Source organism: Rhinatrema bivittatum, chromosome 7 (assembly GCF_901001135.1).
Source record: "Rhinatrema bivittatum chromosome 7, aRhiBiv1.1, whole genome shotgun sequence".
Taxonomy (NCBI): Eukaryota; Metazoa; Chordata; class Amphibia; order Gymnophiona; family Rhinatrematidae; genus Rhinatrema; species Rhinatrema bivittatum.
Genome location: NC_042621.1, coordinates 80,488,745 through 80,514,995, shown reverse-complemented (window position 1 = coordinate 80,514,995; position 26,251 = coordinate 80,488,745). Strand labels below are relative to the sequence as shown.

At 41.1% G+C, this 26,251-nt stretch overlaps 1 long non-coding RNA gene across 1 annotated transcript; it reads right to left on the bottom strand.

Moving 5' to 3' along the window:
- Nucleotides 1-17,089: 17,089 nt before the first annotated feature.
- On the bottom strand, nucleotides 17,090-24,586 carry LOC115096105. Its single transcript, XR_003857966.1, has 3 exons — nucleotides 24,448-24,586; nucleotides 23,806-23,972; nucleotides 17,090-17,447 (listed from the first exon to the last, which is right to left on the bottom strand). It is a non-coding gene; the product is annotated as an uncharacterized LOC115096105 (long non-coding RNA).
- Nucleotides 24,587-26,251: the final 1,665 nt, after the last annotated feature.

Below are 26,251 nucleotides of genomic sequence, written 5' to 3'. Positions count from 1 at the left end.
GGCAGAGGTTCTGAAGCTCTGTGTTTCAAAGCTTAGATTGAAAGAAAAGATTAGGAAAAAAAGATTTAGACTGATTTACAAGAGAAAGAGTCATTAACTGACAATACATCTAGCTGTAGATGTAGAAAGAAAAAGTAAGTAACCTCAGTGAGAGGTTTCCAGTGTATATCCTATAGTAAGATGGCCACGGCATCTGACACTGTGCCAGTGACTACAGGAAAGAGATTGTCTGTTTCTTCAGTGTGTGTAGATCTAGGGCTTTCCAAACCTGTCCTGGGGACCCCACAGTCAGTTGGGGTTTCAGGATATCCACAATGAATATGCATCAGATACATTTGCCTACTATGGAGACTCCACATATGCAAATTTATTATGCATATTCGTTGTGGATATCTTGAAAACTCAACTGGCTGTGGGATCTGCAGGAGAGGTTTAGGAAGCCCTGGTGTGGAGTATTTGTGCACTAAAGTGACTTAGAGGCAGCCTCCCACTTTCTCTGTGTAAAGCGTCACTGATCTGTAAGACTCCAGTAAATGCTACATGGAAAAGGTTTACTTCAAATGCAGAATTGCACAATAGTGGAGCTTCCTCCCATGGCTTGCTAAGTATTTGGTGTATAACCAGGTGCCTGCTATCCTGACTCTTTCCTTCCTTACCCATCCCTTGAGCAGTTTCTTGGCAATGAAAGTCCTATATAGGGCCCGCCCATACCATAATCTTTGTCAGGAAAGCCAGACTAGTGACCTGAACATCAACTATTCCATTAGCCAACCTGTGGTTCCTGGCCTGCATAACATAAACAACTAATGCTTTCTCTGGCAGCCAACCCCGTTTCAATCCCAGCTCATTCAGGACACCAGGTTTACTATCAAAACCTCATTTGAATGACTTCTGCATTGACAGGGATATCACATGTTGCATCTCCCCATACTATCAGAAGTCTTCCCTCTTCCTCCACTCCTAGTCCGCTGTCTGAAAAGAGACCGCTTAAAATGAGAGACTGCATCAGCAATACCATTCTTTTCCCATGTTCAGATTTGACCAGCACCGCACAAATTCTTTGAGTAGTGCAGTGATGAATTTGTATTTAGATGACTGCTTGTGGATCACCTTCACCATCTCCAGGCTGTCACTCTAGAACACCACTTTCTTATTTGCCAAGGCTCCAGTTTTCTGGACTCCAAATTGCCAGGACTACAATGATTAGGAATAATTCCAAGGTTATGTCCCTAGTCACCTCCACCTCCACTCTACATACGGGCCACAGCATTATACACCATGCCATTTGGCAATAAACAAAATCTGAAGCATCCAAGAATAGTTCTGGATCTCTGCTAGATATCGATGCAGCCTGCCAAATTCAAATGCTATTGCAGTCCCTCAAAAAAAAAGACCTCCATATATATAAGCCTTCTTGGATGCATTGGGTGATTCATATGTAATGGTGGCAAAAGCAGACTCCCACCATGAAAATTGCCATCCTATTCAAACATACCCTACCATTAAAACCATTTTGCATGCTAGGCTCAAATGCCTAAAACATGAACAGCATCTGCCCCAGGGTCAACGTTTTTGCTAACTCCAAACTCCATAACTTCAGCAGATTAGCACCGAGCAGGCACGACAAAATCTCCACTGAATCCAATACTTTGTTGCCCAAAACCTTTACGTCATGATAAGGCTCCCTGTTTTATCCTGTGCTAAGGGGATATCAAAATCCTTCATGATGGCCCAGAAAGACTGCATCCCTCCGATCCAGCTGGGCCCACAAAGAGAAGGTCATCAAGATAATGCACAATATTGTCATTCTCTGCCACCTGTGCTGCTCCCAGTGAACAAAAGTGCTAAACGTTTTGAAGTGTGCGCACAAGTCTTAGCAACCCATGGGCATGCATTTCTTCACATACTACTAGCCTTAAAATTGGAAACCTAGAATATGGAAACTGAGTAAACAGGGAGCAACCAGAAATCCAATTTAGTATCGGTCTTTGCTATCAGCATCCTCCCACTACAGGACCTAACCATGCTGCCTGTGTTGTCAAAAGAGGCAAACCAAGCATAGGTAGAGCAGCAGAAAACCATTAACCGATTCCCCCTCCAGGAGCGACAGGTTACAGAGGAGCCTAAATTTGCCAGGCTTCTTTTCGATAACCAGCACAGTGGGAACACAATCAGGTTCTGACAAGGAAGGTCAGGGACTGGCGATCTGGCCCAGTCTCAGCTTCCCATTTCTCTTCTACCACACCATTCCTTCATACTGTACGGCAAATGATGCACTGCAGGAAAAGGTGCGGAAGAAAAGGCCCCCCTAGAGCCAAATTTAAACCCTCATATAAAACTAACACGTCATCTGTGCCACTCTTATAAGATGCCAGCCATGTGGACCTGCAGCATAGCCTAACTGGCATAGGGGATGTACCAGACAGTGGACAGGCTTCTGGGCTGTTTTGTCTCTGGCCTTCTTGGGGGCATCTAAGCACAGGGTGGCTGGCACAAGTTTTTACATTTCCAGGACTCCTGCTATGAGCACGATGCGCTCTTAAACCTGTAACGGAAAACTTTGAGGCCTGATGTTGATGGTCCCTGCATGGAGGAGGGGTCCAGTTACTGGGTCGTGGCCTCAAAAGCAACGCAGTTGTGATTCCCTCAAGGCTCCTTCCCATCTCCTTCATCCACAAGTTGATGTCCTTCTCCCCCCTGCATGAATGCTTGTGGTGCCTGCATCATTCTTTCTAAACGTTGTCATCGTAATTGAACCCCCCGTCCCCCCTCCTGGCAGCCCCTTATTATCATCAGAGCAGGGCCCTTCAAGCTAGCAACGTTAGTGAATACTGGGAACCACCAGGGTCCAGTTAGCAATAAAGGCCTCCAGCAGAGAGAACCTGTCTCTGAACTTTCACTTCCAGATTGTCTCTCTCATCCCCAAGCCATAGCATAGAACGATTACAAAGAAATGGGGACCTGCACTGTGAGATCAGTGGTTTTCTGTTCCGAGTTCGATAAGCCACAAGGCAAGTCATCAGAGCTGACACCCAGTGAATCCTCCCCACCACTGCTCTCCACAATTAGCAGAGTTTCGACCCACTAGACCTATTTTTTTCCTTAGAGATCTCGCTTTATTCGGTTCTTCCCCAAATTCCTCCAGCTCTGCTGTTGCCTTTTCTGTGCCTCTTCGTATACATTCGCCACTTTGTGAAGCCATTGCTGCTGTCCAGGCCTACATAGGTGTAGCGGCTCCCCCAAATTGCTGAACTGATAAATCCACGGGGCTACAGGGCTCCCTTCCTCACTCTCAAGACTCTTATACTTCAGCCCAGGGATGCCAGGTTCATCCAGCAGGGAGAAGGTTTACACCCCCGGGGTCCCTGGTACAGTGATGAGTAATCACAGTTCAGTCCAACTTCACACACGCACTTTGGTTCAGAGAGTACGCACACTGGCTGGCAGTAGCAGAGGGTCGAATGCACAATTAAATGAAGCATGGAGTCCTATGATGGTGTTCAGTAGAAAAACTTTTATTGCAACTTAAAGAGGAAGGTTAAGTTCTTGATACCTTTCTGCATTGGGAGCTCCTGCCCCTCTCAGAGGTTTACCAATGCCATATTAGTCCAGGCATTTTCCCCCAGTGACGTGTACACTTAGAATTGACTTGATAAGTGGGGTTGGTTGAGCTACTGAACTTCAGCACCACTGATATTCCTTTGATATCTGACTTTGACCCTCACAAATTCTAAGATAACACAGCTCTTCCTGTTCACATTCATTGCAATCAGCCCTTTACAAGCAGACTTTACAGTGTTTTATGTGCCAGGGGTCCTCCCTGAGGAAGCCTTCACCGGCGAATCAAGGGCTTTGTTGGGGATTTTCCATTAGACACAGGAAATAATACGCAATATCCTGTAAGTCCTATTTGTGTTGTGTGAATAAAAGTATGTGTGTGAATATGTAAAACTTAATCGAGGTTTTCAGAGATAGTGAGTGTTAGTACATATTCTCTATTCATCTGTGATTAGTGAGGATTTCAGGAACAGGTCGTTATAAATCTGTGGTACTTCAATTTCACCATGCAAAAATAATATATGCATGATTTACAGTGGTTAAATACATTATGATGTTGTATATATCTAGTCATGCACAAGATTATATTGTAAAGCATGTAAAATTGTATACTTCCAGCAATAGTCATGTGTAGAGGCACTTAAGGAATGATTAGGTTAGAAATTGCTCATTTATTTTAATGTTTGTCATTTAAGAATAAAGTATTATTTTTAATGCTTTAGTGCTTTCTTACCTGTGTTTTATGCCCCATTCCTTTATTTTAATGGGATATTGATTATTTGACTGTATATGCGGTGGGCAGATATTGCTATTGAGAGTGAGTTCTGGGATCATGCATTTGTGATACTATGTTGTTTTGTCTTTGTTGTACTATGTTATTTTATTGTTTTTGTAACTCGTTTAGAATTTTTGAAAAATAAACGTAATAAATGTTTGAATACATAAATAAATCTCTTCAAGTGCACTACAGTGTACATAAAATATGCCCACTAATTATAATATGAATGTCAGCCTTGTGCTATGCTTTTAAAGACATGTTCCCAATTTAGATTAATGTTCAGAAATAAATAAAATCTACTTTACTCTTTTAAAGCAGCAACTGAGCTATGTACAGCCATTTGCACAACACATCTTGCAAGAGTTACTTTTTTAATTACCAAGTCAGTTTGACAAAGTATGTGACTAATCTTCCATACTGAAAGGCCAAGGATCAAGTGACACTCAAGTAACATGTAAGGAAAACTGTGGTCATAGTGAGTCCCTAAAGGGCAGTAAATGTGGTACACACTAACACATTATCACTGGCTACACCAGCTCCGGTTTCAGTGAAATAGCCACCAAAGAGTGCTCTCGCAAGCCAGAAAAACTTAATTCTAACACAAATGCAACAAAGGGCCTGTGACTTAAGCAACAACTGTTTCCAAGAGACCACAATGCATGAAAAAGGATCTGAAGAAAGAGCTATGGAATTCCACAACAGTTTCCAGGTTGCTCAAGACGTCTTATTCCTTCCCTTCCTGGTATCTTCCCCCTTCAAAACTATCTGCTAACTCTCTGATTTTATTCACAAGACACTTTTAAATGGCAAAACAGTTTTATGGCCCTTAATGACCGTCCATTGTGTCAGCAGATTGCTAATCAAGGATCACTTACTGGCAACCCCCTCCCCGAATCATTTAACCCATTCAAATGACTATTCACAGAATCACTTGTATTAATGCTTTGACATAACAGGGGCACAGCGAAAGTTTTCTCAGTTGAATGAGATAAATAACATTAACAAGCTATCGCCTGTACTCTTCAGCTGCCCCGGACAAAAGCATGACCTCTGAACCATTTCTTTGACCATGACTAACCCTTGTATTAGTCATTTAAACCGCAGGTGTACCCACTTAACAATAGCAAAAAGTGAGGAAGAATGTGTAGACTACAGTGACAAAAAAAAGAGAGTTTGAGGAAGCCTGGTAACCTCACAGCCACCCCTCTCCCCCCCTCGACACACAGACACACGGAAAATTCAAAAGGCTTCATCGAATTCTCCACCCGGACACCAACGCTGCATTTAGTTAATGTTTCATTTCCGGCATATACTATTGCAAACACTTTATGGAAATGGTTCCTTAACATAAACAAATGTCGGAAGTTAAAGACCCGAGTGGTGTATTCAGTCAGTCTAGCAAGTTGGGTTTTTTTTAGGGTGGTAACTGCAGGTTTCTCTCAATGCCTTGTGTTATGGGTATTGCCACTCTTGCAGGTTACCCCCGTTTGCCACAGAGGATCCTCTGTGTTTATCCCGTACTCTTTTGAATTCCATTACTGTTCTTGTCTTCACTTCCTTTACTGGGAGAGTATATTCCATGCATCCACCCGCTCATTTCAGTGAAGAAATATTTCCTGAAGTTCTACCCGAGTCTACCCCCTCAGATTTGCAAATCATGACACCTAGCTCGATAGCTTTCTTGCCATTGAAAAATGTTTGACCCCTGCCCATCAATGATTCCTTTCAGGCAGTTAAACGTCTGTTTCCTCTCTCCCCTGCCACTTCCTTCATCCAGGGTACACATATTCAGGCCCTTCCGTCTCATCTCATATGGCTGAAATTGCAGTCCCCCACACAATTTTGATTTCCTTTCTCTGGCCTGCTTCCATCCTGTCCTTAACCTTTTCAAGATTCGGTCTCCAGATCTGAACACAGTTCTCCAGGAGAGGCCTCACCAAAGACCTGTACAAGGGCATTATCACCTCCTTTTCCCTGCTGGTTATGCCTCTCTCTATGCGACCCATTATCCCTTTGGTCCTAACCACTGCTTTGTCGCATTGCACCACTGCCTTCAGATCGTCAGACATTATTACACCGGGCTCTCTTTCCCGGCTTTTGCCCCCTATCACATACAGTTCCTTGGAATTTCTGTACCCCAAATGCATGACTGCACTTTTTGGCATTGAATTCCAACTGCCAAACCTTTAACCATTCCTCAAGTGTCTTAAATACCTTCACATTCTCTCTAATCCTTCGGGTTTCTACTCTGTTGCAGACCTTAGTGACATCCACAATAAAGGCAAACTTTTCCTTCTAACCCTTCCACAACATCGTTTGCCTCATTGGCATTCCTCTTTTTCAGTTGAGATTTTACTATCTTGATTTCTTTCCTCATCTCTTTCAGCTTCTCCAGATATTATTCCCTGTATTATTCCTCTTTTTGAGTTCATTTTTAAATGATCTTTTAACCTTTATTTTTTTTCAGCCACCTCCTTGGAGAATGACATCACATCACTTTCCTTTTAACTTTTATTTACTTTTCCTACATAAAGAAGTAAACTTTAAAAGGAGCACACATGTGCCCATAAACACACATGTTGGGCAAATGAGCAAAAATATGCGCAATTTATTATTTTTTTAATTTTTTATTTATGAATTTTCACATTCAATACAAGAATTTTATCAAAATATCTTGCTAATAAGAAATACAGCTCATTTACATCAGGCATAAAATCAAAATTAAATAGGATAATTACTTATCCTATAAAAGTAAAAGTAACAATATAAGTAAATTAACTTCTAACTACAAGAAAAATGTTTGAGATCCATTACAAACATGAAAAGGAGCCATATTTAAAGGTAACAAACACAAATTAACATAGTACCTAGAATCTCCATTTATTCTTATTCTCCCAAATCTATTTTCCGAGAAGGTTTTTTAACTGATCTGGGTCTGAGAAGGAATAATCCTTCCCCCCATATTTAATTACACACCTCAAGGATACTTTAATAGAAAGAAACCTCCTTTTTGAAACCCAAAAACTTTTTCCTACGTAGTTGTGTATTTTTTTCCAGGTCAGGGAAGATCCATACTTTCTGCCCAAAAAGTTTTAGTTCTATTATGAAAGAATAACTTTAAAACATTATCCTTATCCGTTATGAAAGCGAATTGTACTAAAAGAGTACTTCTATCATTATTGTCTAATTCATCTTGGGATTTCTGTAATATTAATTCATGATTCCAATATTTGTTCTCTCTCAGTACCAGCTTTCACTATCTTCTCTTTTTTAACCCAACATAAAATGCTCTATTACAGGATACGCTTGATCAGGTATATTTAGGATTTTGTTAGCATATAATTTAAACAGATCAATTGGGCTTAGATAATCAGAAACAGGAAAATTGGTTATCCTCAAATTCAATGCCCTTACAGTATTTTCCAAGGTTTCAATCTTTCTCTGGAATATTATTTCATTTTTTTATCTGACACTCTTGAATACTCTCAATATGTTTCAACCGATTGTCTGTTACCAATTTCTTTCTGCTGCTCTTGAATCTTTCTACTATTCTCCTTTAAAGATATATTCGTCTGTCTCACCTCACCTGTCAAATTTACAATGAGAGAATCAATCTTAACCATATAATTCCAAAGAGATTCTAAAGTTATAATGTTGGGTTTCATTACTTTCAGATTAACTTGATCTAATTTTAAAGCATCAACCATATTTGTATTAGACATCTTATGTGTATTAAAGTCTCTGGGTTCTGTATGAGATCCTCCTTCCCCACTTATTACCTGATCTTCTTCCATTCGAGGAGATTCCACCTGATGACCACTCATTTTTGTTTCTCCTTCTTGTAAGTTTAAAGCAATTTCAATACCATTAATAACCTCTCGAGATTCCTCAGGCTCAATTGAGGGGATATACCCCTTGTAGTCAGGAGGAGATGGTATATCGGGTGCCCCCGGACTTAGAGATATTTCAGAGGCCAGGTGAGAGAGATTTTGCTCACTATCATCTCGCACAGTGGCCTGTACAATGGGGGATATTTGAGAATATTCCAGCCAATCTGATACCGGTCTTTGTCCAGGTATAGAAGAAATATTTGAGACAAGGCACAATTTAGCCTCTCTTTGTATGAGGCATATTACTTTCAATGTAATTTAAACCTGAACACTTCAGGGTACAGTTGGAGTCTTGTACTATTTATCAAGAGTGTAATGAATCTCAGTGGAGAGGAAGTTGTTGCAGAGAACCTCAACAAAATCATTCTAGGAAATTATCAACTTACAGTTAAATTGGTTCCAGGCAATTCAGGCAAATCAGACTAAGCCAGACTAAGCCAGACTAAGTCAGACTAAGCCAGACACCTGCGTGCGCCCCTTAGGCACGCGCGGCTTTGGTGGCGCACCTGGATTCGACAGCGTGCCGCCGTCAGCAGAGTTTTAATAGTCCCGCCTCCGTTCTGGTTCGGGGCAGCCAACCAATCACTCTCCGCCTCTCCGTCAGGGCTTAGAAATTGCCTCCAACCCCCGATAAGGGCAGAGACAGGCAATAAATTCAATTTGAGGTTCCTCTCACCAAAATCCTTCTCAGGGGAGAACACCGTCGGCAGTTTTAATAGTCCTGCCTCCAGTTCCGGTTCAGGGCAGCCAGCCAATCACTCTCTGCCTCTACGTCGGGGCTTAGAAATTGCCTCCAACCCCCCGGTAAGGGCAGAGACAGGCAATAAGTTCAATTTGAGGTTCCTCTCACCAAAATCCTTCTCCAATATGCACAATTTTATATTGCATATGCAACTACACAGGTACCATTTAAAATGTTCCTACTGCACATATGTGGTGGAGTCTTTATGTGCGTACTCACAAGTGAAGAGAGAGGGATAGAGAGAATCTGACTATGTATCTCCCACTGTAAGAGGAGCACTTTCAACTCAGGGTGGGTTTTGGGGGGCAGGACCCTTGCGCCCTAGGCAGACCAATGTAACACTTCTCCTTCCCCCCCCCCCCCCAAACCCACTGTGAGTTGAAAGTGCCCTCTTACAGTGGAAGATATATAAAATGTCAGATTGCATCTTTAAAAGTATTTCTTTCTCTATCTCTCTTTCTAGCATTCAGGATCCCTCCGGCCCAAAATACTGCAGACCTGCACCTCATCAGGACTGGTAGTAAAGTTATGCAGGTAACATGGCACACATTGCCATATTTCTTGGGGGCTACATGTGTACGTCTTGGCCCATGTTCCTAATTCTTGATGCACATGTAGGCTTCTTAAAATGTATGTTGTGGGGGGAGGAGCCAAGATGGCGGCAGTGTTGGTGTAGGGCTCGGAATGCTGTCCCTATTTCCACTGAGAAAGTTTGTTTTCTTCTTTTGAATCATGGCTCCAAAACGTAAAGGCAGGGTAAGGGTATATCCCGTACTACCCTCCCTACCTCCGGGACAGCGAACTATAACCGAGCTTACTATAGGCTATTCAAAAGTGAAGGAGCAATGCCCCGCAGAGCAGTCCGGAGGAGGAGCAGCGGCCTACTCAGGGAATACAACCCTTAGCCCTCCAGACTCATGTACGCCTCCAGCACCAATTCCCCAGAGATTCTCGAGCCCAGTAAGAGCGGAAGCAGATCTGAAGTGCTCTGACCAAGCAATTGCAGAACTTACCGCGGGAACAGGGAGTAGAAAACAACGATTGGACGAAGAAGAAATGGCAGGAGGGCAAACAGCCGGTGAGCTCCAGAGAGGAACTGTTTCCTTACCATGGACTGAAGTAATTTCAGAAAATATTAACTTAATGAATGTTCCCCTCGATGGATCTTTGCCTGAGCTGGGAGCCATGAGGGCCATTTTCATCAAACCATCAGTGGTGATGCTGGATTCACTGTGGGAGCTGGTAGCTAAACTTGGAACTGCACTGCAAAGTTAATCCCAGCAGCAAGTTGCAATTTCTTCTAAAATTGATGAGACTACCCGGGACTTCAACTCTCGTTATTCGGACCAACAGAAAAAATTCAAATCTTAGAAGGTCAAGGAAAAAAGATACAAGATACACAAACAGCTTTAATTCAAGAGCAGTCGATATTGGATAGAAAAATGGAACTGACTGAAAATAAGTTGAGACATCTGAATTTTAGGTTCCTAAACTTCCCCAAGGTTCTAGGAGAACAGCCAGGAATGCACTCCGCAAGTATTTTGTTGAAAAACTACACATTATACCTGAGAACATTCCAGTTTTCAATAAAGTATATTTCTTGCCATATACACGAGCAAAAGAAAGTGCTGTACCTAACTCGATAGATATGGCTAACCTAACAGACTTTTTAGAAACCTTGATGCCTGAGATAATTGAGATGACAGATCTAAATGTATCAATGCCACATGCACAGTGTCAAACAATCAAAAAATCAATAAGGAACCAAAAAGGTTCACTCACTGTGAAAAACGTTTGTATACTATTGCAAAGCTTTTGTTATTTTTAAATATTTTTTTAGTTTTTTGCACCTGCACAAGCTGTGGAATTCTCTTTAATGAATGTAATAAGAAAAACATTTTTGTAGAGAGGTTGGAAGGGTCTCATATAATCATGTAGGCAACCCTGCCTCATTTGGCATGTTATAATCATAGAACCGCCAACCTCCTCCATTTTTTGTGCCTTTCTATGCAAATGTTGTGTTTTAAAAAACTTCGATAATTTCTACTATGTGTTAGAATTATCCAATGACATCCAGTGCAAAAAGACTCAACTAGATGCAGGTTGTTCTTTGTTGTTTTCAAATACCACGGCACCACCGTTGATATTCTATAAACTGTGATCTCTGGTCCTTCTCTTGTTGAGAACTAACTCTATTCTTATTGCTGTATATCAAATCTCACAAGTTATCAATATCCCAACATGTACATGTTTCGGACGCGAATGCGTCCTTCCTCAGGGGATGTTCCAGCGAGTGATGTTTGAACCCGCTGTTGAAAACAAAATCAAAATTATAAATATATAAATATTACTTTCCTTAAGTTGCTTTCCTTAAATATCTGAAGAAGCTTCTCCATTTTTGAGTCGCTTTTGAGGCAAGCGACTCAAAAATGGAGATAACTTGTGAGATTTGATATACAGCAATAAGAATAGAGTTAGTTCTCAACAAGAGAAGGACCAGAGATCACAGTTCATAGAATATCAACGGTGGTGCCGTGGAATTTGAAAACAACAAAGAACAACCTGCATCTAGTTGAGTCTTTTTGCACTGGATGTCATTGGATAATTCTAACACATAGTAGAAATTATCAAAGTTTTTTAAAACATAACATTTGCATAGAAAGGCACAAAAAATGGAGGAGGTTGGCGGTTCTATGATTATAACATGCCAAATGAGGCAGGGTTGCCTACACGATTATATGAGACCCTTCCAACCCCTCTACAAAAATGTTTTTCTTATTACATTCATTAAAGAGAATTCCACAGCTTGTGTAGGTGCAAAAAACTAAAAAAATATTTAAAAATAACAAAAGCTTTGCAATAGTATACACATAAACATTTTTCACAGTGAGCGAACCTTTTTGGCTCCTTTTTGATTTTTTTGAGATAATTGAGAGCCAATATATTTTGTATACGAACAGGATTTAAGTCTAATTATGAGGAGTTATTTTCAGAATATGAGTGTGGAATTCCTGGAGAAAGTGGTGCAATGATTCCCGGATTTGGCCAAGATCACACAGCAGAGGAGGAGGGGGTTTCTAGCAATGCAGCAGGAAGCCCGCTCTTTAGGCGCAACCTTTATGCTGAGGTATCCTTGGCGTTGGATTCTAAAATTGGATAATGTTCTCTACATTTTCTTTATACCTGAGCAGTTAAAAATGTTGCTAGAAAATAGTAAGAGATTGATGTATTTAGCAATGTTTCTATGTCTGATAGCTTCTTTTTGAGGCATGTACCCCCTATGATATTATTTCTGGTCTGAGATGAATGGTGGTTTCTTAGCATTATATATGCAGAATAGTGAATGTAGCCTAGAATATAATTACTTTTGTTTCTGTACAAAGTGAAAATCCTTTGTAATCATGATTAAAATTTAATAAAAGAGAAAATTAAACAAAAAAGAAAAAAAATTTGTTGCTTGCGTGCAGCCCACATATGTATATATGGTGTTTTTGCATGGGCAATGCTTTTAAAATCTACCTGAAAAATGTGATGCTGTTATTATAGCATTTCTTCAATTTAGTCACTGTTTTTCCACTTCACATATCTTCTCCCAGCCTTCTAGTTCCTCTTCAAGCTACATTTCCTTTTTTATCAAAGTCCGCATTTTTGAAATCCAAAACCTTAATCTTTGTGTGACTTCTCACCATTTTATCACAAATTCAGAAATTCAAAATTAATATGTCCCAGTGCTGCAATGCTTGAAATGTTTAAATTGGTGCCAACTGTACTCTCATGCAATCACACTCTGGTCTCTAAACTTAAATGTTTATAGTCCTCCCAGTGGGGCCTCGTTTCAAACAGAGTCCTTCATCAGGGGATGTTACTTATCTTTTCAAGCGAGTTGGAAGTAGCTTCTTAGGCATGTCGATGCAGATAACTAACCACAATAGTGACCTCGTCTTCTCCAAACTTTAAAAGACGGCGGCACCTATTGGAGTTAGTTACCCACATCGATATACCTAAAAAGTTACTTCTGAGAGTACAGTTTGCACTAATTTAAACATTTCAAGCACTGCAACACTGGGACATATTTACTTTGAAAACAGTATAGAGATTTTAGAAAATCTAGAAAACCTGAGAAAGTTTTTTATAGAAATAATAATAAAATTAAGACATAGCATGAAAGGAGATTGGTTAGTTGATAATAAAAACAACACATAATACTGTTGACCTTGGTTGGCGGCAGTGGTTAAAAAGAATTATATGAATCTAGCTACCTTTCCTTCAATTATTTTGTAAATAATTATTTTTTAATTATTTTTTTAATAATTTTTTGGGCAGCTATAATAGTCTATTTCTGAATTTGTGATAACTGGGTTTTGTACGTATTTAGGAATCCTTTGATTGCCTCTGGTTGGGTGGTGATTTTTTTTAATTAGTTTCTCACCATTTTAGCCATTATATTAAAATACAAAAAAAGGAGCTAGAGAAATGCACTCCAAATATTAAATCAAACATCTAAGGAGATGTAAGCGAATTCAAAACGGCAACTCCACTGCTCATCTGTCAAGCCAACACAGTTCTCAATAGGGTTCACGAATTACTTCAAGTTTTGGGACTTCATTAATTCGCTTGCATCTCCTTGGAGCCATTATATTAAACCATACCATCAGATGATCATGGTGCTCAAGAGGGCACCTAACTGGACATTAGAGATATTGTCTCCATTGGTAAGTTCCAGGTCCAGCATCGCTTCTCCCCTCATTTGCTCCATCATCTTTTACCTAAGCAGACCCCTTTGAAAGGCATCCACAATTTCTTCTTGCAGATTTTGCAGAAGGGATACTCCAGTTCATGCCTGGCAGATTAAAATCATCGACAAGCAACATCTCACATTTACTTCCCACACGCTCTCTCACACTGGCTCTGTGTCTCACACATATACACATACTCTCTCTCTCTCACTTACATAGGCTCTCATTCATGCATATATACATGTGTTTTTTCACTCTCTCACTTTTTAGGTTCTTAATCACACATTTACACTCATGCTATCTGTCTTTTCACACATGCACACACACACAGGTTTCAATCACACACTTACATGCATGCTATCTCTTTCTCTCACAGACATAGACTCTCATTCAAACACTTACATACTCTCTGACCTACACTGGCTCTCAATCATACACAGACACACATGCTCTCTCTCTCTTACTTGTACACACAGGCTCTTAATCATACATACACATGATCTCTCTCAATTACACATACAGATTCTCAGTCATACACTTACATTCATACTATCTCTCTCACACACAGAGTCTCAATCACACACGTATTCTCACACAAACAGTCACACGTATTCTCACACACACGTATTCTCACACAAACAGTCACACACACATACAGGCTCTCACACACGCACGCACACACACACACACACACACACACAGGATCTCTATGCTTGCTCACTCACCCACTCTCTCTCTCTCTCTTCCCCCACCAAACTAGTGGCAGCAGTAGCCTCCTCCATTTCCTGCCTTAGCAGCAGCAGCAGCAGCCTCCACTTCCAGCCTTTGTGGCCTCAAGAAAGGACTCCCATTGGTGACAGGGGCTGACTTTGCTCTTCCTGTGCTCCGTGCCATGCTACTCATTCTTCAGACTGCGCCTCTCTTCTTCAGACCGATGCTGCACGCACTAGCATGGTCTTTCCACGTGCGTGGCCACTGCATACCACTTCCTCTTCTGGGCCGTGGGGGGCGGGAAGAAAAGACCATGCCAGTGCCGCTGACTCCAGCTCTCCTGCAGCATTCCACCCGGGCTATCAGCATTTTAAGCCCAGGTGGAGGATGAGTTCCTATTTCACTGGGGCAAGGGGAGCAGCTGGGTCAGTGAGGGACCGAGAAGTGTGGAGACAGACCTGCGTGTGGTTGGCGACACACCAGTTGAGAACCACTGTTCTAGAGGAAAAGTGAGATAGGGGAAATATGATAGAGACATTCAAATCTCTCAAAGGTCTCGGCACAGGAGGTGAGCCTTTTTCTATGTAAAGGAGGTTCTGGAATGAGGGGTAATGAGATGAGTTTCAAAGGGAGTAGACTCAGGAGTAATCCTAGGAAATATTTCTTTTCAGAGAGAGTGATGGATATGTGAAACAGCCTCCCTTTTTTGAAGGGGTTAATAAACATGTGGATAAAGGTGAACCGGTAGATGTAGTATATTTGGATTTTCAGAAGGCGTTTGACAAAGTCCCTCATGAGAGGCTTCTAAGAAAACTAAAAATTCATGGGATAGGAGGCGATGTCCTTTCATGGATTACAAACTGATTAAAAGACAGGAAACAGAGAGTAGGATTAAATGGTCAATTTTCTCAGTGGAAAAGGGTAAACAGTGGAGTGCCTCAGGGATCTGTACTTGGACTGATGCTTTTTAATATATTTATAAATGATCTGGAAAGGAATATGATGAGTGAGGTTATCAAATTTGCGGATGACACAAAATTATTCAGAGTAGTTAGATCACAAGCAGATTGTGATACATTACGGGAGGACCTTGCAAGACTGGAAGATTGGGCATCCAAATGGCAGATGAAATTTATTGTAGGCAAGTGCAAGATGTTGCATATAGGGAAAAATAACCCTTACTGTAGTTATACAATGTTAGGTTCCATATTAGGAGCTACCACTCAGGAAAAGATCTAGGCATCATAGTGGATAATACTTTAAAATCGTCAGCTCAGTGTGCTGCAGCAGTCAAAAAAGCAAACAGGAATTATTAGGAAGGGAAAGGTTAATAAAATGGAAAATGTCATAACGCCTCTATATCGCTCCATGGTGAGACCACACCTTGAATTCTGTGTACAATTCTGGTCACCGCATCTCAAAAAAGATATAGTTGCGATGGAGAAGGTACAGAGAAGGGCAACCAAAATGATAAAGGGGATGGAACAGCTCCCCTATGGGGAAAGGTTGAAGAGGTTAGGGCTGTTCAGCTTGGAGAAGAGACGGCTGAGGGGGGATATGATAGAGGTCTTTAAGAACATAAGAAAATACCATACTGGGTCAGACCAAGGGTCCATCAAGCCCAGCATCCTGTTTCCAACAGAGGTCAAACCAGGCCACAAGAACCTGGCAATTACCCAAACACTAAGAAGATCCCATGCTACTGATGCAATTAATAGCAGTGACTATTCCCTAAGTAAACTTAATTAATGGCAGTTAATGGACTTCTCCTCCAAAAACTTATTCAAACCTTTTTTGAACCTAGCTATACTAACTGCACTAACCACATCCTCTGGCAACAAATTCCAGAGTTTAATTGTGCGTTTAGTAAAAAAAGAACTTTCTCCGATTAGTTTTAAATGTGCCCCATGCTAACTTCATGGAGTGCCCCCTAGTCTTTCTACTATCCGAAAGAGTAAATAACCGATTCACGTCTACCCGTTCTAGACCTCTCATGATTTTAAACACCTCTATCATATCCCCCCTCAGTCATCTCTTCTCCAAGCTGAAAAGTCTTGAACGAGTAAATGTGAATCATTTATTTACACTTTTGAATAATAGAAGGACTAGGGGGCATTCCATGAAGTTAGCAAATAGCACATTTAAGACTAATCGAAGAAAATTATTTTTCACAACACACAATAAAGCTCTGGAATTTGTTGCCAGAGGATGTGGTTAGTGCAGTTAGTGTAGCTAGGTTCAAAAAAGGTTTGAATAAGTTTTTGGAGGAGAAGTCCATTAACTGCCATTAATTAAGTTTACTTAGGGAATAGTCACTGCTATTAATTGCATCAGTAGCATGGGATCTTCTTAGTGTTTGGGTAATTGCCAGGTTCTTGTGGCCTGGTTTGACCTCTGTTGGAAACAGGATGCTGGGCTTGATGGACAGGATGCTGGGCTTGATGGACCCTTGGTCTGACCCAGCATGGCAATTTCTTATATTCTTATGAATTTGTTTCCAAAGAGCAAATTTAGCAAGCAAACACCCTCTAAAATGGAAGAGCAGCTCCTATAATGTCTTCTTAAAAAAAAAGAACAGATTTAACAACCAAGTTACAAAACAGCAGCTATTTAAAAGGAAAAAAATATAACAGGTAAAGATATTTAAATTAAGTCAGATTAAACAGACAAGCTATAAACAGCAGTTTTTTATGATAAAAAAAAATTAACCGGTATATAAAGCAATTTAAATAAAGTCAGATAGTTTTATTCATGTTATTTAAAAACGTGTGCTAATTCAAAACATTTATGTGTTAAAAATAAAGTCCAAATCTTGGCAACCAAATTATAAGAGATACAACATGCGGATGACTGGAATTATGTTTAGGCTTGTGTTCACTGCTGGTCCTCGGGAAACCATTGAAAAGTGATCCGCTGCAAGTGGTTTTCTGAAGAACCGTCTTTCATGTGCTAGTCTAAAGAAACTGTTTCAGGACACTGATTTGCACCCTAGCTTTAAGAACGATTGTCCATTTAAGCAAACTTATGGTTCTCTACAAATTGAAGAACAACAAGAACATCGTTAAAAATGTGTTTTAGGAGATTTAAAGGAGCAATTTTCAGCAGCACATCTAGTTTCAAAGTACAAGAGCAATTTCAAACATTCGTACCTTGCAAATAATTTTCCAAAAGAAGCTAAGTGGAAACGACAGGTGTACTTTCCACATGTTATCTCGAAGAGTGACCAATTAAGGTAAAATTACACATTTATTTGAAAATGTCAATGCAACAAGGTAACAATATGGGATGGCAGATAAACATCACTTGCCCAGGAAGGTGTTTAGGGTTTGTAGCTGCTGCTCTCTGTAGGTTACCTCGGGGCCTTATTAACATAAGGGCCGATACAGTACAGGGTGCTCCAACGGAGTGCACTGTTAGCCGGCATTTGGACGTGCAAGCTTTACCCATTATTCAGTAAGGAGTAATAGTGCATCCAAAACGTGCGTCCAACCCCTCGAACCTAATAGCGCCTGCAGCATGCAAATGCATGTTGATGGCCCTATTAGATATTCCCGTGCAATTCAGAAAGCAAAATGTGCAGCCAAGCTGCACATTTTGCTTTCAGAAATTAGCGCCTACCCAAAGGTAGGCGTTAATTTCTGCCAGTGCCGGCGAAGTGCACAGAAAAGCAGTAAAAACTGCTATTCTGTGCACCCTCTGACTTAATATCATGGCGATATTAAGTCGGAGGTCTCGAAAGTTTAAAAAATAAAAAAAAAAAAATAGATAAATTTGAAATAGGCCCGTGGCTCACGGGTTGAAAACCAGACGCTCAATTTTGCCGGTGTCCGGTTTCCGAATCCATGGCTGTCAGCGGGCTCAAGAACCAACGCCGGCAAAATTGAGCTTCGGCTGTCAAATTTGCTGACAGCCGCCGCTCCTGTCCGAAAAGAGGCGCTAATCTACCCAGCTAGTTGTTTAGGGTAGTAACTGCCACCCCATGCATATGGTCATGGACTGCACAGTAGAGATGTGAATCGGAACCGGAATCTAATCGGTTCCGGTTCAGATCCAAATCTTAAAATTTTTATCGCCCAGCCCGATTTGAGTTTTGATTATCGGCTGCGCCCGATCCGATAAATCAAAAAACCCTCCCCCACCCTCCTGAACCCTCAAAAAAGGTTTTAAAATTACCTGGTGGTCCAGCTGGAGCACGGGGAGTGATCTCCCGCTCTCAGGCCATCGGCTGCATTAATAAAAATGGCGCCGATGGCCCTTTGCATACTGGCAATACGCCCGAGTGCAGGAGGTCGCTCCCGGACCCCCGCTGGACTTTTGGCAACTCTTGTGGGGGTCAGGAGGCCCCCCCAAGCTGGCCAAAAGTCCCTGGGGTCCGGGAGCGACCTCCTGCACTCGGGCGTATTGCCAGTATGCAAAGGGCCATCGGCGCCATTTTTATTAGTGGCAGCCAATGGCCCGAGAGCGGGAGATCGCTCCCCGCTGGACCACCAGGTAATTTTAAAAGGTTTTGAGGGGGGTTGCGAGGGTGGGGGAGGCTAAGGGGGTCATTTTAAAGGGTCGGGTGTTTTGTTTTGTTTTTTTTATCGGGCCATCGGCGCCATTTATATTAGTGGCAGCCAAAATGGCGCCGATGGCCCGAGAGTGGGATATCGCACCAGGACCCCCCCTGGACCACCAGGTAATTTAAAACATTTTGGGGGGGTTGTTTTGGTGTGCCGGTTTTCCTGCCCTCCCCCAATTTACGATTTTTCACGATAAATCGGGGGAATTTCTATTGTATTGCAACTCTAACGATTTAAAAAAAATATCTGACGATTTTTTTAAATCGTCAAAAAACGATTCACATCCCTACGTGCACAGTCCTTCTAGGAAAGCTTCCCCACAAATCTATTTGACATGAATTCTGAACCAGTATTTAAATGAATGACATTCTAGATAACTGAAAATAGACAAAAATCAATGCAACAGTAATAGGAATGAAACTGGGCCGACTGGATGGACTGGAAAGGGAAATTCAGAAAGCCGTTCACGCGGGAAAAGCAGTGTTTTACGTGTGAAAATGACCACCTCATATCTAGGTACAACTGCGTGCACTGTTAGGGGTGTAACTGCTGCTCCGTGCTCTTGCCAACGAGTGGCCGTCCCCCCAGCAAGCTCTTCTTTAGAAGTTTTTGTTTAATATTTCTGCTTTTTTTTTTTTTCTTTCATCATCTCTCTCCATAAAATTGCTCCTTGTCACTTTTCACTGTTACAATTCCACCTCTGGCCTTTCTCCTCTCTCTGACACATCTGAGAAATGATTTTTCGCCGTTCTTTGCCTCCTTAGCAATCCTTTCTTCCACTTGACCCCTTTGTTCTACTTTGTGAGATCCTTTACGCTCTTTACTTCCCTGTACTAAATCTACCCCTGTAAGACCTCTCCATAACTCTGCTGTGAAGACCTGTGCTTTCTTTCAGTGCCCAGTGCCCCCTAGATACCTAGATAAACGCCTTTGGAAATTGTCTTCTAAATATTTACAATCCACATGGCTAAAGGCAATAAGACACTTGGGTCATCTACATTTTTAGAACATTTATTTTCACAGTATCTAATTTCTTGCCATATATCAGGTTATTAATTGGAAGTCAAAAAAATGACCTAAACCATTCTACCAAAAACATCTGAAATATTATTTTTGGTAATATATCTTTGTAATCCTTTTAGCAATTTATAGCTTTTGAACTTTTAAATAACTATTATGAAAACCATCTGAAACTGCCCTTGTTTCATGGACTTTAGAGGTCAGGACTTGCAAAAAAAAAAAAAATAGATGCCATATCACCCTAGAAATCTCTCAGAAATGAAGGGAAGTGAACTTGCACGTGCTATAACAACAACAGTCCTGAATTCTACAGCGGGAAATTAAACCGTGAAAAAAAATCACGTCATCGTGCAGCTTGGACAAGAGGTTTGCAAAGAAAAGTGATTCTTTTGGTACCAAACTTCAGGAGAGGATACCTTTCATATCATAAGAGATGGCTCAGGTAGAATTCATTTAAGAAATAGTACCTATGATTTTTTTAATTTACACTGCTGATACTCTATGAAGTAGGAATCCATTATGATTTCACTTATATTCTAGATCGCACTGTACATGGAATAAAAGGCGTCAGTACTTCTAGACAATTCGGTGATATGAATATGCTTTCATGTTTAGAGTTAAAATAAAAGTTGCTACCATTTCACTAAAGAGATGTCCGTACTGCAGGTAATCAAATGCCCCCAGCTGCATAGCTTGAAGATGATGGGGAGAACTGATGTATTTTCAATTCCACAGCCCTCGTTGATTGATACGTGGCATTAATTTTAGCACCACAAGAATCGTCTCAGCTATAAAAGTTGCATATTATACCGTATCCCCTTAGGATAGTGAAAAGCAACATTTCTGATTGGTAGGCATTACTAAGAACTGTTTTAGTTTTAGAGGAATCATGCAGGGAAAAAAAAACAAACCCTGGCACTGACAGAGGAACAAAGCAGAAAAAATAGTGACATGAAGGCCCCCAACACCATGAGAGGTGCAAAGCAGCCACCCACAGCCTCCCAAAGCCCCCCAACACCATGAGAGGTGCAAAGCAGCCACCCACAGTGTCAAAAACACCCCAGGGTGTAGAATCTGTGTGGCGAAGCAGCAAGGCAGAGAGTCAGAACCCCCCCCCCCCCCCAAGGTGAATCTTAAGTGGTATAGCAGCGAGATGGCGTGGCAGCAAGACCATCAAGGTGTAGCATCAGGAGCAGGGCAGCAAAGTAGAGTGGTAGCAGGACCCCCCAAGGTGAAGCAGGCGGGATATAGCAGCAAGCAAGAATGACAGGAAGATAGCAAGGAAAATAGCAGCAAAGCATAGTGTCAGCCAGACCCCCCAAGTGTAACATCAGGCACATAGCAACTTGTCAGAACAGCAGCAAGAGTCCCATGTGTAGCATAATGGACATAGCAGAAAGGCTGAGAGGCATCAAGACCCCTAATGTGTAGAGTCTGGGGTATAGCAAGATGCCCAAGCTGTATCATCAGGAACAGGGCAGCTTCATCGTGATTGGTTCTCTGTCCAATCTATTTGCCCTCTTCTCCCGCCTCAGCTTTGTCCTGGCTAATACTTCATTCAGGAATGTATTGGTTGCCATCCTTAACTAGTTTCACTGCTGTGCTTCTCAATAGACTTGAATGAGGAATGAAAACGAATGAAACTAAAATTCATGAGCACCCTTCATTCATTTTGGGAGGTTCACAAATGAAATGAAAATGGCATCACTGGATGTGCTTTCCTCATTTGTTTCAATCGCATGCGCATCCCTGCCCACTAGAGATCAGTTCTGATTGAGCAGGAAACTCAAAAGGAGGAGAAGGAAACTGCCAGGCCAAAACAACAGTACACTGCTAAGCCAAAATAAAAAACAGTAGTGAAGCTTCTAAAAAAGATCTGAAGTTAAATCAGGAAATAAAATATTTGAAAAACATCTTTCTTTAATCGTGTAATTTCTTATAACTCAAGTACATTTCTTAGGCAAGGAATTCTACCAGATCCCTCCCATAAGTATCTGCTGTTTATGACAATTATAATCCAAGTCTAATATTTTATAGAACATCTTGATTAAATTTGCTGTTTAATTATATGGGACTGGGAAATGTGTTTATCTCCATTACACAGGGCCTCTGTTGCAAGTGTTTGTTATCTTTAGTGTGAAATTTAGGCTGACAACAATTAATGTTTTCTCTCCAGCAGCTCTGCAGCGCTCATACAGGGAGGTTGTGTAAATCCTCGTGTACAGCCCAGTAGGCCCTAGGCTGTACTGTGTCTCATTATCTAAGTGGTTGGAAGAGTGGCAGCAGCAGCTGACAAACTCGGTGGTGCCTCCTGAGAGGCCCCCGTGATAAAGCATCCTGCTTTGTGCTGTAATCAGCTTGCTATACATGCATTACTTCCTAATGAGAGCTGTGTTTAAACAAGTGTATAGAACACATCTGTCCGGGCTCTGGGATTTGAATCTGTGTGACCAATTCAGCATCTGAAAGTTAAATTAATGGTAAAGAGTTTAATTGTGAGTAAACAATACCACATTAAGGAGCAGTAAACACAGCAGTGGGGACCGAAAGACGGGGCTATTCAATCACAGATGTGGCTGCTTCGGTGTTTTCCTTAATGATCTTCCCTTGCTGCGTGCATGTTTTGACTGCTTCTTGCATGCTGTTATTCATTTGTGGAGTTTGCTTCTCATCTCCAAATTTTCTAAACATCCATTTTAACTTTCACATATTTAAATAACACACTAGGCCTAAACTAGGATACCTTCCACACAGAATCAAATATCATACACAGGCATTGCAAAGCTTTCATTTCTCTCTTATTTGCATTCTTCTTTCGATCCAGTGTAGTTTCCATTTTAAGTACTGCACATGATATTATTTACTGCTATTTCTTGATCAGCCTTTCCTGGTGTCTTCCATCTTTGTACATTTTCTCAGAATACAGATTTATTTATTTATTTTTTTACCTATGTATTGTGAACAGCAACCTTTTCTAAAACAAACAACCTAAATCTGCCTTGATTGAACTCTGCATATCGGCAGCAGTTAAAAGAGGCAGGGCGGAGGATTGGGTGGGAGGGTAAAGTGTTACACCTTTACTGTACAATCCTCCGAAAACCCCCAACCTCCCCTGAAGAAACAGTGGGTGGGCTTGTAAAAAGGGGCTTCACATGATGTCCAATAAGAGTATCCTCTTTCCAGGAGCAAGATAGATGAACCGTCCCCTCATCTCCCCTGAGATTTCACCATGGAACAGCACATTATAGAACTATTTCAAATTAAGGCGAGGCATAGACTTGGTAAATTAAACCTTTTAAGCAGTGATAGCTGGAAACAAAACTTATATTATGGGAAAAAAAAAGAGTTTAAGAGCTCAAAGTTGAAAGAAATTAACCAGTTATTTACGCTATACAGCTTGAAACACAAAAAGGGAAATCCTGCCTAACAAATAAATAACATTGCAGTCCAATTAGAAAAAAAAAAAAGCCTTAGTAAAACAGGCCGGAGTGTGCAGCACTGGGCACCTGAAAGGCAGAGCTCTAGAAAAAGGCGGCAGCACTAGGAAATCTCAAAGAGCACCATGTCACTATTGTGGTGTAAACTTTATGCAAAGAGATCTTTTTTTTTTTTTTTTTGTTTTAAGCCTTGAATGAATTTAAAAGTAGTTCAGTGAAAAGAAATTTCGATTTAACTCTGGGTAGGGAAGAGTCTGTTTGAAAGTTTAGAACAATTCTTGAATCAGATTTTTTTTTTTTTTAATTTAAAAAGAAAAAAAAAAAAAACTTCCAGCAAAAGAAAAGCAAATTAAAGGCATGCTGCTAATTACCTTCTCCCCATGCTTTTTCATTTGGAGATGCTCCTCCTCCTCCAGACTTTCCATAATGAAACCTGGAGAACAAGCCAGGAAACCGTGCAGTATAAGAGCTGCTGCTCCATCACCAGGGAAACACCAAGACCTGATTTGTACCTTGCCAGTAAACATTTTACATGAGCCTTAGGAGAGAAGAAAAAGGACAACTTTATTAAGGGCAGAGGCGAGCCAAAAATCCTTTGCGCTCCATCTTGCCACAGACTTCCGTTTCCCACCTAGATTGCACTTAATTTTCAATGCCTGCGCTTTTTTCTGCACCTAAACTCAACTCCAGGTGCGCATAACCTTTCCCTGTTAATTATCTTCTGCCCTTTCACGTAAGATGCCTGCCAAATAAACGATTGATCCCAGCCATACTTCACACATGTAGCCCATGTAACTAACATAATTTGCCAAGGGCAAAAAAAAAAAAAAACCTGTGAGCAGCTTTTATCTGCTGTGCATAATCCCAGCCCCTACGTGGAGAGCGAGGGAAGGGACGGCTGGCAAACCTCATCCAAACCTTACCCCTCTGCTGCAAGCAAGGCGACTGCCATCTTGCTGCTAATCAGCTTTAATGTATCCGTCTCGCAGCTTCGTAAGTAAATAAAGACTTACTTAGTGTCAAAAACTATCCACATTTAGCTGCGGAGGTAAAGGAGCAGCCTGGTTAAGAGAGCGCCACAAGTCACAGCTCCGGACAATCCCAACAGATTGTGGAGTTTGCCTTTTTGAACCTCTCAGCACCTTCAGAAACTGGAAGCAAACAACAAAAGGTGTTAATAGCTTTATAGGGAGCACCCTGCTGATAGATTACCCATTATGGTTATCCACTCACAGCGAAATGGCAAATAGGCTTGATCAATTACATTTTAATGTAAAGCGAGGCTTGGAAAAACAGCAATGAGCATAGAGAGAACCTTTTTGTTGCTAATGTGTCTGAAAAAAGCACTTAATTGAGGTCATAATAATATTAGCAGTTATCACCATCAATAATTCTGGCTTATTTATGACTACACATGCTAAATCCTGTCAAACAGGAAGGGTCCGGGCTTTGTTGTACATGTTAACATGAAGCTAGCTGTTGGGTAATTGGTGTATATTTCACCAGCTGCTAAAGATTGCTGGCGAGCAGGAAGTTCCTTGGTCTTTGCATCACACCATAGTTAATTCACTCTGTGAAGACATATATGGTAGGAATATATAGTAGTTCTGCATAAAGAATACATCATATGAGGGTATTATGCTTGAAACTGTGACTAATCTCACTCAAGCAATCTGTCAGAAGGAAAAACACTCGCAAATGTGATTCTTGCATGATTTAATACCAAATAGGGGGAGATGAATATATATTCTCCCCATTCATGCAGTTTTAGTCACTTGTGATTACTTATCTTTAAAATATCTAAATGAGGAAGTAATTGTACAATTAAAGCTGCTAACTCCATTTTTTTCAATGTATTAGCCTCATAAAAATCACCTCATTAATCTCCCTGGTTTAAAGAATGTATCTGTTAAATTTGGGAATGGTAGGAAATGGAGTTATGTTTCACTGTACACTGCAATTGCTTTTAATGAACCTCAGGCCCCTGTTGATCCAGTAGTTTTGAAGGAGCACACGATCCAGAATAGGCAGATAGTGAAATTCCAATTTACAAATCATAAACCAGGATCAAATTATTCTATTCTGGCTCACGCCAAATTCCCACAGAAATGAATTATTAACCTGACCTCTCCGCCATTTTAATACGGCTCTCAGCAGGGAAGGTTGATCTGGGCAACTCTCCAACCAACTGCTGAAAGGAGTTAGGGAGTTACAAACCCACTAGATAGGAAGGAGGGACAAGAATGGCATAGGAGAACTAGTTAAAGTGGGAAGACCGCAGAAAGCAGTGGATAAGTAAATCCTGAAAGAATCACCATTTTAATTAAATTCACCCTGCCTAGCTAGGATAATGAGAGGGAAATCTATTTTACTAGATCAGATTTTATCATTTCCAGGATAGCAATGTATTTTATTACTTGTAATCGGGAGATACGCGCACAAGTTGGGCCAGCACGCACTGAGCGTATTTTAAAAGCTGCCCGAGTATGCGCGTGTCTCCCCCTAAGCACGGAAAGAAAACGTTCAAAAAAGTGGCGTGATCTGGCCTGGTATGGGCATTTCAACTTTTAATTTGTGCATAAATACTTATGTGCACAAGCAGGAGCCGGGTCCCCTGGCATGTAACTTTACTTCTGCTAATGAGGACGTGTAAGTAATAAAATAAAGATAAATAGATAGATCAGCGGGGTTTTAAAGGTCAGGGCTAACAGTGCAGAAGGAAGGCTATTAAACTAAGGGGATTGGAAAGTCCAAATTATTACCTGGGAGAACTGGGAATAAACTAGGAAACTGGTAATGGCGCCTGCGCACGTCTAT